This window comes from Leuciscus leuciscus, assembly GCF_965113295.1.
Source record: "Leuciscus leuciscus genome assembly, chromosome: 8".
Classification (NCBI taxonomy): Eukaryota; Metazoa; Chordata; class Actinopteri; order Cypriniformes; family Leuciscidae; genus Leuciscus; species Leuciscus leuciscus.
The window spans coordinates 29,781,530-29,797,975 of NC_138732.1; positions in this window are offsets into that span (position 1 = coordinate 29,781,530).

Here is a 16,446-nt window from a genome sequence, read left to right on the forward strand (position 1 = left end):
AAAGGCCTCGGGCGGTGCAATTTTGTAATGTTTCCCATTAAAATGTAATCCTTCTTGAATGACAACTTTCAAATCATCAACAAATTCCTTTAGATAGTCATGCACTGAAGATGGTTTGCCAGAACTTGAATACAATCCGATTAAAAATACACTAGAATTCTCAAGTTCCTTAATCCGACCAAGAATGGGCCACAGGTTCACTGCATAACTTCTAAAAAGGGGCAACCCATCTATATTTACATGAAGTGTAAGGGAATCAATCAGTTCATTTAAGTCACATGTAGAATTCAACTCTGCCATTAATGCATTTGCAACTCCAAAATGGTAGTAGCATCCACCTGCAATGTATTTTACTTGACATTCGTGATCTGTGGAAAGCAAAGTCCTTGGATCCATTGGAATGTTTAGACCTTTGCTCCTCAGTATTTTCTGCAAAGCTGACAGCGCAGAGTGAGAAATATTAAACTGTGTTGCCCATTCTGCAAAACCTTTAATATCATCTGAAGGGTCAGAATCACTGGTTTCTTTGTCATCGCTGTCATTATTCAGAGATGGGCATGGGTACTCAAAACGATCCATGTTGGGATTTGTGGTACAAATCTGAACCGAGGGCCTATCATCGTCGTCATCATCATCACTGTAATCAAATGAATTGTCAGCGTCCTCAAGTGAAGCAGCAGAGTTTCTGTCAGAAGAATGCAAAAGCCCATCAAGGGTCTCAAAAGAATCATAGTATGTTTCACTGTCTAACTCGTCTATTAGTGTAGGAGACACAGCTCTGTTAGTACAAGACGAAACATAATCTTTGACTAGATCTATGTGCTCTGCCACTTTAGACTGTATTCTTCGCCTTTTTGTCCGCTGCGAGCAGTCATTCTCCATTTTCTCAAAAAATAAAATAAAAAGGAATCTGAAATTTAACAGCAGTAGATTAAAAAGCAGAATTAAAAATAATTAACAAATGATTTAAAACAACATGAGTCCTGTGATAAGTGAAAATGTACAGTACATGTCAGAAGTTTGGAAACATTACTATTTTTATTGTTTTTGAAAGAAGTTTCTTCTGCTCATCAAGCCTGCATTTATTTGATCAAAAATACAGAAATTTAATGTTGTGATATATTATTACAATTTAAAAGAATTGGTTTTCAATTTATTATACTTTAAATTATCATTTATTTCTGTGATGCAAAGCTGAATTTTCAGGATCATTACTCCAGTCTATCACATGATCCTTTAGAAATCATTCTAATATGATGATTCATTATCAAAGTTGGAAACAGTTCTGCTGCTTAATATTTTTTCATAACCTGTGATACTTTTTTAGGATACTTTGATAAATAAAAAGTAAAAAAATAAAATACAAAAATGTTTTAAAAATAGAAATCTTTTGTAACAACAATATAGACTACTGGTCAGTAATTTGGGGTCAGTCATTTTTTTCTTTCTTTTTTAAAAAAAATCTATACTTTTATTCAGCAAGGATGTGTTAAATTGATAAAAAGTGATAGTAAAGAAGATTTATATTATTAGAAAATATTTATTTTTTATTTTGAATAAATGCAGTTCTTTTTAACCTTTTATTCATCAAATATATTAGGCAGCAGAACTGTTTCCAACACTCATAATAAATCAGAATATTAGAATGATTTCTGAAGGATCATGTGATAGACTGGAGTAATGATGCTGAAAATTCAGCTTTGCATCACTGGAATAAATTATTTTTTAAAGTATATTCAAATAGAAAACTATTATTTTAAGTTGTAATAATATTTCACAATATTACTGTTTTTTTCTGTATTTTTGATCAAATAAACACAGCCTTGATAAGCATTAGAGACTTCTTTCAAAAATATAAAAAATCGTAATGTTTCCAAATTTTGACCTGTACTGTACATCAGCGTAATGTTTCTTCATGCATGACCATTGTTAATAATGTACAAAAATGAAAAGATTAAAATAAATTACTTATCTCTTTTTACCTGATTAACCTAAAGGCACAGCACAACTATGACATTAGTTTAGGATACTTTTTAAACGATCAATACCGACATATGCCTACTGATTAATTGAGATAACATAATTAAGATAACTTACATCTAGCAGTATCAATCCATTCTGTATGTGGAGACATCGCATTAGGAACTGCTTGACCGGATCACTAATCAGCGAGTCAATTGATTGACTTCAAATGAGTCATTCTGACAGTTTTGTGATTTTATTCAACAGGTTCACTAAAAAGAACCGATTCAAAAAACGAATCGTTCATGAATGAGCACAAATTATTAATGTTTCTTTAACTACGACGAACAATTTCGATCTGTCCCTCAAATAAAACTTTCCTGAATACTTAAACTGAGTGTACGGGTAGTATGCATCATTTTATGGGACTTTAAGCTGGGTTTTCACCGGCTGCGAAGCACAGGCCTAGAAGCGCAATGACGCATTCTTGCACGATATACTGCCTCGGTCATTATTATGAGACCGAACGATTATGAAAAATACGGTAAAGCGTGTAAAAGGGTGAAAAGTCGGCGCGAACACTTTATTGTATAAAATTTGCTGGTTAACCAACTTCATTTTAGTTAGCTTAACTAGTTGTTTGAGCTCGGCTCGCTAACCTTCGTTAATGTTCGTTAAATGTTAGCTCTATTGATTCCGAAATATCTAGTTTTATAAAATCTTAAGTAAAACAAAGTTAATACAAAATAAAACGTATACATATCTTACCTTGGTAGTGTTAAACAGGAGATTTGACGGTGATGTCTAGAAGAAACTTGTCCAGGAGAGATGGAGACCGTTGTTTTGTTTTTTTTGTTTTTTTAGTTTGAATGTAAAGGCGGGAGGAGGCAATCATTATAGCTTGTGGGGGAGGGGACAGTATGATGCAAGTGCTTTACTCTTTTAGAAAATATAGTTTTAAGCACTTTTTTGCACATAATACAAAATAAGTGTTTTATAAGGCCATGAAATTTACACACACACAAAAAAAAAAAAAAAAATATTTGTCAAACATGATGTGCATTTTGTATTATATCAAATAAAAAAAAACTTAGTCAAATATTTTTAAATGTTTTTCATTTTCAATACACAATTATGGCAGGTACTTTTAAAATAAATACAAATCAAAATTAGTAATACAAATTTAGTCTAATATAGCCCAATTGGGGCCCAAACAAGACCCACAAATAAACAATAATGGGCAGCCTAGCTGGAGCCCACTACCTAAACCAAACTGGGGCCCATAGTAACCCCATCAAAGTGCCCACTCTGAGCCCATGCCCACATGACACCCATATAACCCAGAGAAAACCCATGTGGGGCCCACATGGACATGTTGGCTGGGTTATTGTTCTAAACACATTTCCAGAGTAAATTCAAATCTATTTTTGTTTAAATAATACTGTTTTAAGATGCTGTAAACATATTTTGATATATTTTTGGTAACTCCCTTTAGAGGTTAACTCAGGTATTTCAGTAATATGGAGTTATAACTGACCAGCTGATATTTTTCCTAATTGTGTAGTTTCTTAGAGGGACATTATTATGTCGTGCAAAGGGAAAATAACAGGTTTAACTGTGATACTGTGTAAACATGTTATTATGCTGTTCATGGTTATACATTATAACATTGGACTGGACAGAAGCTGCATCGTGTCCGTGTTTATTGTCCATTTCCTCTTTTACAGAGGCGTAACATTTGGAGGCACCGCTGGGATAGTGTGCAGTGTGGTTCAGTGTCTACAACAGATGTCCCCCCGCCGTCACACATCCCTTTTAAACAACCCAGAACATCAGAAAGCAGGTGGCGAATCAGCGACAGTGGGATTCCGATTGTCTTGGGCAACTTGCATGTAATCTGAGGTATTTCTGCATACCAGGAGAGCTGCTATTACTACCCAAAGATTGAAAGGTACCACTTCACTGCTAGCACACACACTCAGCTGGGAAGATGGAGTCGACAGGGTTAGAGGAGTTACAGCTTGAAGTAATAAGGGCATTGTGTCTGTTGCCCCGAGAAAGTTTGGTGGAGCTGTGTGACTATCTAATCATTGCCGGAGCAGAGTTTGAACACGTTACCAACAAGGGCCGAACTGCTCTCATCACACTAATTTCAAACCATATACAGAGGGAAGAGCTAGAAGAGCTTGAGGATAAAGGTATGGCTGACTTACTCCATCTTCAAGACAAAATTTCTGAGCTCCAGATAGCTGGTAAAGCTGGCACATCAAAACAAGTAGGCGAGCAACAGGACGAGGAGGAGGAAAAAATATTGGAGGGAATTAAGGCCTTGCAGCTTCAGTTAGCAAGCGCACAGAAACAAAATGAGAACAATAAGCCAGAGACAAAAGGAATTAAAAGCTTTACCCCTCCCAGACAGTCACCACAGAGTGTAGTCCACAGTCCTGCACCTCACCCATGGCACAAGGACTTTAAGATAGCTGGCCAAATCGGTGAGCCCGGTCAGAAAGACAAGCTGACTTTTTCAAGCTTAGCACGTCAAATTGAACATGGCTTAAGCAAGGGGTTTCCCGAACTTGAGATAGTAGATGCAGTGATAAGAGCGATATCTCCAGGCATGCAACTCCGCAGCTATTTAGAAGGCAAAACCAACCTGACCTTACCCACACTGAGGCGAATACTGCGATGTCATTATCAAGAGAAAAGTGCAACCGACCTTTATAAGCAGTTGACCTCAGAAGTGCAGGGCATCAAAGAAACCCCACAGAACTTCTTCATTCGCACTTTCGACCTGAGACAAAAAATTGTTCGCTTCGCAGGAATCTGAGTCAGGTCTCCAATATGACCCTGGGTTAGTGCAGAAGATGTTTCTTCACACTGTGTTGACTGGCCTGCAGAATGTCAACATCAGGCGGGATCTTCAGCCTTATTTGGAGCAAGCTGACATCTCTGATGAACTTTTGCTTGAACGAGTGAATACAGCATGTGCTTATGAAACCGAGAGGCAGAACAAGAAAAAACTGTCAGGACAACAAAGACCTGTTACCATCCATTCAGTTCAGTCCAGCGATGCTCCTGCTGAAAAGAATGAAAACCCACCAACTCAACAAAAGTCTAAAGTTCTCCCAGCTTGCGGAAATTCAATCTGAAATGGCTCTGTTGAAAGACCTTAAAGCTGAAGTGTCTCACATTAGAGAGTCCATGCAACAGCCCCAGCACATGCCTAGACAACCACCGCCAGCAGGGGGGGCCGATGGCGCATCAGGCCTACCATTCTCAGGTCAGCAGGTGCAGGACCCGGGACAGGGATACTGGTTTAATGTGGGCCCAAGACACCGAGGAGGAACTGCTCAGTATCAGCAAAGGTTTGCCCCACAGCCCAGCTTCCCCCAATCAAATCGTGGTCAAAGGAGAAAATGTTTTGGTTGTCAACAGAGTGGAGCCGAAGATTATTGCATGCACTGTTACAGGTGTGGCAGTAGCGAGCACTTTCTGGCTGGTTGTCGAGCAAGGGGACAGAGACAGTTTGGAGATGAGTCTTTAAATGGGGGAAGGTCACTCGCACGGGACAGGGAGTGACCAGTAACACAGCAATGTCCCAGCAATGTGCGAATTCGGGACAGGGGGGTAAAGGACTAATTCTGAAGCAAGGTGCATCCTGTAAGAAAATGCTTTACTGTTCTACGCCATGTCAAGTTGATAATTGGACAGCACACAAAAGAGAATGTCAAGCACTCGCATGTATGACTACAAACACCACTTCGAAGAAGGACAAAAGGGCTAAAAGGGCGCCATTGGTAGGGGGAAAGCACATGGTTGATTGCTTCATCCAAGGCCAAAGTGTTCAGGCTTTGTGGGACTCAGGCTCCCAAGTGACCATAATTGATGAGCGATGGAAAGAAACGCACCTGCCAGACACAAGATTAAGAGACATAACAGAAATTCTGGATATAACACAGACTTTTGACATACAGGCAGCAAATGGGGAGAGCATGCCAAACACAGGTTGGGTCGAGGTAACTTTTAGATTAGCTTCAGGGGCTGCATCCAACACAGAAGTTATTGTCCCCACACTTGTAATGAAGGGTGGTAAGCTTGTTCAACCTATCATTGGGTCTAATGTGATTAGGATTATTATAGACAGTGAACTGAAACAGTCAAACACCACTGACAGGGAAGGGTTAAGTAGAACAGTAAGGGCAGCCTTTCCAGGTCGAGCAGCGGCTTTTGTAGAGCAGGTAACTGCAGTTGTAGAGCAAGTTAGCACCACACCAGGGGATGAGTATATAGTTAAGACAAAAAGGGAGAGGATTAACATACCAAAACGCACAACAGTCAGAGTTGAGTGTTATGTAAACATGAATTCCCCACATGAAGACAACGTTTTTCTCTTCGAGCCGGATGTGAACCCCCGCTGGACAGAGGGACTCGAACTATGTGACATGCTCGTGAAGGTGAATAAGGGCAGCAAAAAACCCTCTATTACTTTAAGTGTGCAGAATACTACAGATCATGACATGATGTTAGCAGGGAAAACGGTAATAGGGGTTGTCCAGCAGGTCCAAGCAGTCTACCCCGCCTCCATACTAGAGGGGTCCCGCCTTCCACCTTCAGCTACAACAAATCACATCAGAGCTGAAAAGGATCAGACTACAGGCAATGTTTGGGATCCACCTGTGGATCTGGGCCACCTCAGTGAGCCAGAACGTGAGGTAGTAAAAAAATTGTTACGAGAGGAGTGTGCCTCCTTTTCAAGAACAGAGGATGATATCGGTTGTATAGAAAAACTTCAACTCAGCATCTCCCTGAAAGACACCGAGCCTGTCGCAAAAGCATACCTCTCTGTGCCTAAGCCACTTTACCGGGAAATGAAGGACTACTTGAGTGACCTCATCGCTCAGGGTTGGGTGGAGAAGTCTAACTCACCGTACGCATCACCAGTCGTGTGCGTTCGAAAAAAGGATGGGAGTCTCCGACTGTGTATAGATTTTCGTGAAGTGAACAGAAAGACCCTCCCTGACCGCCAGCCTATCCCCAGAGTGCAAGACATAATGGATGGCTTAGGAGGAAACTCGTGGTTCTCTCTTTTGGATCAAGGGAAAGCGTACCATCAGGGCTTTATGGCGAAGGAGAGCAGACCCATAACCGCTTTCGTCACACCATGGGGTCTCTATGAGTGGATCAGAATCCCCTTTGGCCTGATGAATGCTCCAGCCGCGTTTCAGCGCTGTATGGAAGAATGCTTGGAGGGGCTGAGGGATGAGATCTGTATCCCATATTTAGACGACACTCTGGTCTTCAGTAGAACCTTCGAGGATCACGTTGAGAATGTGAGGACAGTGCTACAGCGGCTACGGCAGCACGGGATAAAGTTAAAACCAAGTAAGTGTGAAGTGTTCAAGCGTGAGGTCCGCTACTTGGGGCGCATTGTGTCTGCTGAGGGCAGTAAGATGGATCCAGCTGATACTGCGGCTGTTAGGGCTTTAAAGGAAAAGAGGCCACGGACTGTCGGAGAATTGAGAGCAGTCATGGGGCTACTGAGCTATTACAGACAGTATATTAGGGACTTCTCCCGCATCGCCAACCCTCTTTACGCCCTAATGGAATTAGACCCTGGCCCAGATAAGCAGAAAGACCGGAACACCAGGACAAAAAGAGTGAAAGGAAAGTTTAAAGGGACACCATCACACAAGCCAATCACATGGACTGAAAAACATCAACACATATTGGAGGGATTGATTGACTGTCTGGTTGAGCCGCCAATACTTGGGTTTCCAGACTTCAACAAATCGTTCATCCTGCACACAGACGCTTCACAGCAAGGCCTGGGTGCAGTGCTATATCAAGAGCAGGAGGGGAAGCTTTGTGTAATAGCCTATGCATCTCGCACACTGACCAAAGCAGAAAAAAACTACCATCTGCATTCAGGGAAACTTGAATTTCTGGCTTTGAAGTGGGCTGTTACAGAGCGTTTCCGAGACTACCTAATCAGCTCATCTTGCACTGTGTATACGGACAACAACCCACTAACCTACGTGTTATCGACGGCCAAGCTGAACGCAACAGGACAGAGGTGGGTTGCTGAATTAGCAGACTTCGACATAACAATAAAATATCGACCGGGCAGAGAGAACTGTGATGCTGATGGCCTTTCAAGAATGCCCTGTGACATAGAGACAATGATTGAAGAATGTTCAGAGGAAATGTCCTCCCCTTCTGTGCAAACTACCGTACAAGCTGTGGAAATGAGTGTTTCACACACTGTTTGGTCCATTATGGTTACTGGGTGTGCGGAAACGGATGAAGACATGACTACGCCCCTTTCAAGAGCAGCTCTCTGTCAAGCTCAAAAAGATGATAAAGATATTGGCCCCATCATCGCCTGTAAACAGTCAAATGAAAGACCTGTAGGAAAGCAGTTAAAGTCATTCGGTGCAGGGAGCAGGTGTCTCCTCCGAGACTGGGAGAAGCTCAGCTTTGATGGAGATGGGATACTTCATAGAAAGACTGCAACCAGGACACAACTTGTTCTCCCTGAAATATACAAGTCAACAGTTATGAGACAGCTCCACAATGATATGGGACACCAAGGTGTGGAACGCACAACATCACTTGTTCGGGATCGCTTCTTCTGGCCACACATGCAGAGAGAAATTGAACACTATGTCACTCAAAACTGTACCTGCCTTAAACAGAAAAAACCCTGTCGAGAAACAAGAGCTCCACTCACACCGATTGTCACCACTCAGCCATTCGAGCTTGTATCTATTGACTTTCTGCATCTAGACAAGTGTAAAGGTGGATATGAATACATATTGGTAATCGTAGATCATTACACACGCTTTGCACAAGCCTACCCCACCACATCGAAATCTGCCAAAACTGTAGCTGACAAGATATTTAATGATTATGCGCTGAAGTTTGGGTTCCCCCTGAGGATCCATCATGATCAGGGAGGGGAATTCGAAAATCAGTTGTTTGCACAGCTGAAGAGGAACTGTGGTGTGATGGGCTCAAGAACAACACCGTACCACCCACAAGGTAATGGGCAGGTGGAGCGCCTGAACAGAACACTACTGCAAATGCTGAGAACGCTCACAGAGAGGCAGAAGTCAGATTGGAGAGAGTCATTGCCCAAGCTTATCTACGCATACAACAGCACTCGATGTGAAGTCACAGGTTTCTCCCCCTTCTACCTCCTGTTTGGAAGATCACCGAGATTACCTGTGGACTTATTATTTGGCTTGACACCAGAGGCTGGGACTGCTGATCATCAGGAGTATATGAGAAGGTGGAAAGAACAGATGCAAGAGGCTTATGAGATCACAACGGCAAATGCAAAAAAATGTGCTGAAAAGAGTAAGAGAAATTATGACAGCAAAGTGAGGAGTTCTGTATTGCACGAGGGTGACCGGGTTCTCGTCAGGAATTTGACACCCAGGGGCGGAACTGGGAAGCTCCGAAATCACTGGGAGGATTGCATTCACAAAGTTATCCGTCAGGTGGGAAAAGACATGCCCATATATGAAATAATATCAGAACAAGGCAAAGCGAGAGGACGTAGGATACTGCATCGTAACCTGCTGTTGCCGTGTGACCATTTACCACTGGAAATACAATTGAAACCAGCTAAAGCAAAAAGACATTTCACAGCATGGACCCGCAAAGGAAGGGAGCAACAACACCAAGAAGTAGACGTTGAGGATAGTGATGAAGATGACTATGGATACTATCCGCCCATGGATCAGCCTCTCCCTGTGATACAGCCCGAAGTAGACACAGACAATCAGGATGCTGACAAGGAAGTTGAACAACTTTCGCAGGATGCTGAGCCTCAGCAACAGGACCTTTGCCAGCTGGAGCAAGATAGTGGAGATACACTGACAGAGAGGGACACATCAGGACAACAGGAGATTATTGCTCAAAAGGACACTGCCCTGGAGGAGGGAACGTCCGTAGTGCAGTCACCTGTTCAAAGTGGAACTCACTGTGGACATGAACAGCGATATCAGCGACCAGTCAGGGAGAGACGGCCTCCAAGAGTCTTCAGATATGACCAGTTGGGCAATCCTGGTTGTTACAGCACCGAACCCACAAGTAACATCATGCAGTGGTACTCACCAGCACCTTATAGAGCCATGCAAGCAGCAAATGCATGGATGACTCCAGTACAGCACTTTGGCTACCCGTCTGTTGTGGTACCAGGGTACTGAATGTGAAACACACTTACCCATTTGAACATACATCACACACTCATTGATGGACTGTTGAACAATCTGAGTGTTAATACTTACCCATTTGAACATACATCAAACACTCATTGATGGACTGTTGAACAATCTGAGTGTTAATACTTACCCATTTGAACATACATCACACACTCATTGATGGACTGTTGAACAATCTGAGTGTTAATACTTACCCATTTGAACATACATCACACACTCATTGATGGACTGTTGAACAATCTGAGTGTTAACACACTTAACCATTTGAACATACATCACACACTCATTGATGGACTGTTGAACGTACTGAGTGTTATCAACACACACACATACATACTTCACTCAATGATGGACTGATAGACAAGCCGAGTGCTAACATATACACTACACACACTTCTCTGTTGGTTGGGATGTCGAGGACGACATCTGTGTTGAAGGGGAGTATGTAAGGATGATAAAAATGATGTCATGCTCATACATTGCATGTCATTGAATGAGTTGATACAAGTTAAAATATACTTAAAATTGTCCATAAAAAGGAGAAAGTTAAAATACACTTATAAGTTGTAGATCAGTAATCCATTGCTCTAAAAGAGGGTAAAAGAGGCTAAAGAGATTAATAAGATAAAAAGACAAGACAATCTGTGTTTAAAATGCTGTTTTATTGTATAACATTTAAATTACAATATGTTTGGTTGTTTACATAAGTTTCACTTTAAGTTTAAGTACCAGTTTGTGATTGATCGCTAATGCCTTGTTCAGTGAGGATCTGTTAACGATTAATAATGCCTCGTTCAGCCTGTGTACGGAGCGCGCGGCTGACGTTCGTCCATTATAACATTGGACTGGACAGAAGCTGCATCGTGTCCGTGTTTATTGTCCATTTCCTCTTTTACAGGTATGAACGAGGGTTGTATTGTGTTTGAATGATTTATAGATGTGCTTAGTAATGTAAGGAACATGCGGGAAGTAAATGTTAGTGATTGTAATGATTCATGTGCATTTAGCAGTCTGAAGTGTTGCTCTAGTGTAGCCTGCGTGCTAGCTGTGTACTGTAGCACATGTTGTAGCACGTGAATCGAGGTTAAAGCGTGACAGTAGCGGAACACCGCAGCCATTTTCTTTGTGCGTATTTGTTTTAGATCATACGGATAAGGTAAAAGTGCTATTGTATAGGTTTAAGAAAAGTGAGTTTTTAATGTAAAGAAGCAACATACAGGGTTCGTACGGTCATGAAAAACCTGGAAAAGTCATGGAATTTTAAAATGGCAATTTCCAGGCCTGGAAAAGTTTTGGAAAATGAATAAACTCAGAAAGTTTTGGAAAAGTCATGGAAATTTGTTTTTCAAAATATCCGTGTACTTGAATTTGTTTAATTAATAATATTGGTGAAACAAATTGCAATACTTTTTTCGTTAGAGTGATCAGTCGAATCACGTGACTCACTTGCGGCGGATTTTGATTGTAGGTGGGCCTCCAGAAAACTAGATGGGCCAAAAGAAATGGGTTCCCCTTCATGTCCGTTTCAGCGCTTTTCTGCGGCACTGAGGACAGCGACTAAGTAGCAATACCTGTGTGGCTCTTGTGTCGCTGTCCTCAGCTCAGTGCTTCAAATGAAAATAAGCTGCTTTGCGTTTTCATATTAGCTATAGGCTAGCTACCGTCTGTATGCGCCTTTCCATTACAGATTTGAGCAAAACTTTTTTTTCTTCTAAATATCGATAAATAACTATTGCAAAATGACGGTGTTTCCATTAACCGATGTTAAGCAACTAAAACTTATTTTTTTCCTCTCGCGATCAGTCATTCCAAAAATCATGGCAACGGATGACGTTAGTAGGTTTATATCTCAGCCACCGCCCTACAAATTATTATTATTAATGGAAGGAGACGTGTCTTATCCAAGCATTAATGTCAGGGAAAGACCCTTATGCGAACGGCACATATATAGGCTAAGTTTCTTCATGTTTCTCCCTTGATTGTGATGACTTTTTGCCTCTTTGTTAAACATTTAAAATATATACAAATTAATATGGATGATTTTTTCTTTAAAAAAAATTATTTTGTCTTTTATTTTCCGTGTTGGCATTTATGAGGAAAAAACAATGTTACGTGACCGTTCTCCATTACGGTAATGAGTGCTCTGAATGCGGCACTAAAAGACTTTAAAACTTACACAGAGACCTCAAACAGAAAGCACAAAGCCTTTTTCAAAAAAATTCGTTTTGTAGTAATTGTATCTTGATTTTAAAATATGTTTCATTAACCAATTGCTTAATAAATAAAAAGTAAATAGCAGAAAATATATAATCACGACACAGTGGCGCCGGAGTGAACTGGAGCTTAAGCTATCATCCATGAACCGAAACTCAGCGTAAAAGGTAGCCTACTCGCCTCACAGACCTAAACAAAACTGAAATAGGCCTATATCTATTATCTACAGAAATCTCTACTTTTAAACAGAACCATTCAAAACAAAATAAAACGATGTAGCCTAATCCGTATGAAATGTGCATTTCTCTCCGGCGTGTTCACTACTAAGAAGATCAGTCAACTTCGTCTTTGCAGTCGACACAGAAAACACTTGTTTATTAATAAACAATTAAAATTGAGAGAGAGAGAGAATATATGATTAGTTTGACTCATTTTGAGGACTTATAATGATGATCTGTTAAGATAGAACGTTCACCGAATTCTGATTAGTCGAGAGGATTTATCCGTTTAGGCTAAAAATAGGGTCGGCGCTTCTCGGTTTGGAAAGAAACTGCATCTTGCAGTGGCCTACATTTTAAACAAGGAAATATAGCGATTTGGCATGAAACGTTGATGGAGCAGTGAATAGGGACAATCTCGTTTTTTTTAATGGCGTTTATCGCGTTTTGGAAAAGAGCTCTTCAAGCACATTTTTATGGAAGCTTGTTTCCGCCACAGAATAAAACATTTTAAAAGATAATTGCGACTTTTTATCTCACAATTGCGAGTTTACATCTCGCAATTCTGACTTTATTTCTCAGAATTGCGAGATATAAAGTCAGAATTGCGTGTTATAAAGTCAGAATTGCGAGATATAAAGTCAGATTTGCGTGAAATAAAGTCGCAATTGCGTGTTATAAAGTCAGAATTGCGTCTTATAAAGTCAGAATTCTGACTTTTTTTCTCGCAATTGCGACTTTATATCACGCAATTCTGACTTTATATCTCGCAGTTCTGACTTTATAACACACAATTCTGATTTTATATCTCGCAATTCTGACTTTATAACACGCAATTGGGAGATATAAAGTCAGAATTGCATGATATAAAGTCGCAAATTGCGTGTTATAAATTCAGAATTGTGAGATATAAACTTTTCTTTTTCCCCCTTAGAATTGGACTTTATATCTCACAATTGTGAGTTTATATCTCACAATTCTGAGAAAAGATGTCAGAATTGCAAGATATAAACTCGCAATTATGTGTTATAAAGTCAGAATTGCGTGATATAAAGTCGCAATTGCGAGAAAAAAAGTCAGAATTCTGACTATATCTCGCAATTCTGACTTTATAACATGCAATTGCGACTTTATTTCACGCAATTCTGACTTTATATCTCGCAATTCTGACTTTATAACACGCAATTGCAACTTTATTTCACGCAATTCTGACTTTATATCTCGCAATTCTGAGAAAAGAAAGTCAGAATTGCGAGATGTAAACTCGCAATTGTGAGATAAAAAGTCGCAATTATCTTTTAAAATGTTTTGTTCTGTGGCGGAAACAAGCTTCCATACATTTTTCATCAGCTACTAACGTTACCCGCCTATGGAAGCTTGTTTCCGCCACTGAATAATAAATAAATAATAATAATTGCGACTTTTTATCTCACAATTCTGACTTTTTTCTCAGAATTGCGAGATATGAAGTCAGAATTGTGAGAAATAAAGTCGCAATTCTGAGAAATAAAGTCGCAATTGCGAGATATAAAGTCGCAATTCTGAGAAATAAAGTCGCTTTTGCGAGATATAAAGTCGCAATTTCGGGATATAAAGTCACAATTCTGAGAAATAAAGTCGCAATTGGGAGATATAAAGTCAGAATTGCACGATATAAAGTCGCAATTGCGTGTTATAAAGTCAGAATTGTGAGATATAAACTATTCTGTGGTAAAAAAAAAAAAAAAAGGGTTAGGGTTTTTTCCCTTAGAATTGGACTTTATATCTCACAATTGTGACTTTATATCTCGCAATTCTGACTTTATAACACGCAATTGTGACTTTATTTCACGCAATTCTGACTTTATATCTCGCAATTCTGAGAAATAAAGTCAGAATTGCGAGATGTAAACTCGCAATTGTGAGATAAAAAGTCGCTATTATTATTTATTTATTATTCAGTGGCGGAAACAAGCTTCCATACCCGCCCGCAAGGAGTTCATTATCCTATGGATTTACGTTAATAAATGTCTAAGGAGTTGTCAGGGTTTGACATTATTTGTGTTACTGTGCCAGCATATTTGAATAAATATTTATTTTGTATTAAAACATTGCTTGTTCATTTATTTTATTCAAGATATGGGGTGGTAAATTTGAACATGGATTTTTATACTTATTTTACATGTATACACAGACATTTTATGGAACATTATGTCATGAATATTTACCTTTAAGTCATGGAAAAGTCATGGAAAAGTCATGGAAATTTAATGGTAAAAATGTGTACGAACCCATAGTTTATGTGTAAGCACAATGCTACTACTGAGGGTAAAATGTCAAGTGTATTCTGAATTAATAACTATAAAACAGCAGTATAGCATTACAGAATATATTTTATGCTGTTTATTGTTCTAAACACATTTCCAGAGTAAATTCAAATCTATTTTTGTTTAAATAATACTGTTTTAAGATGCTGTAAACATATTTTGATATATTTTTGGTAACTCCCTTTAGAGGTTAACTCAGGTATTTCAGTAATATGGAGTTATAACTGACCAGCTGATATTTTTCCTAATTGTGTAGTTTCTTAGAGGGACATTATTATGTCGTGCAAAGGGAAAATAACAGGTTTAACTGTGATACTGTGTAAACATGTTATTATGCTGTTCATGGTAAATACATTATAACATTGGACTGGACAGAAGCTGCATCGTGTCCGTGTTTATTGTCCATTTCCTCTTTTACAGAGGCGTAACATCTACTCCAGACTTTCTTTTATGGAACCTCAGTGGATGAATCAGCTGCAATTTTACTAGGACTGGAAAGCCTAAACTGCACCCGAGCCCTCCTGTTCTGGTAGGAGCCAGAAATCCTTTGCACTCAGGCTTTGCTTTCAAACAAAACTTTTGTATTGTTGCCATGTTAAATTATTATTGGGGAACTTAATAATGTAATTGTCATTTAATACAGTTGGGTAAGGGGAATTGCTGTTGCTCTGCTCCACTATCAGCTTAATGCTTTGGATTCTTTTGCAAACATTTTCTTTGGCGGAGAAAAACCAACTGGCCAACTTACATTGTTTGTGTGATATTGCTTCATTAAATTTTCATTACCTTTACTGAGCGAGACTGAATGCGTCGAGACTGAATGCGCATGCGTCGCGTCTGAACGCGTTGTTGTTTTTGGAGCTCTATCGATTTGATTTATAATTCTTGATTTTTCTCTTTAAACTCACTTACAACGAACATTTTCTACTTTTCCTCACTGAGAAGCACTATTGCTCAAACCTCATAGTTACAACGCGGACTGTTGAGCAGACGCGTCTCAAGCCTTAGTGATCCAACTCCGGATACTCTTATAGGTTACTCCAGTGGATCTCGGCTGAGCACCTCCGCAAACTAATAGAAAACAACCAAAACAATCCAAGGTTTTTATTTAACACCGTGGCTAGACTAACAAATAAACAGACGTCACCCGAACAAAATATCCCGTTACAGTTCAGTAGTAATGAACTTATCACTTCATCTAAAACAACAACATGTTTATTAGATCCTATACCAACTAAACTATTGAAAGAAGTGTTACCTGTAGTGGAAGAGCCTCTCCTCAATATTATTAACTCGTCTTTATCTTTAGGTCATGTTCCAAGAACATTTAAACTGGCAGTTATAAAACCTCTAATTAAGAAACCACAATTAGATCATAATAACCTAGCAAATTATAGACCCATTTCAAATCTTCCATTTATGTCTAAAATATTAGAAAAAGTGGTGTCCGCTCAACTGGGCTCTTTCTTGCAACAAAATGATATCTATGAAAAGTTTCAGTCTGGATTCAGACCGCAC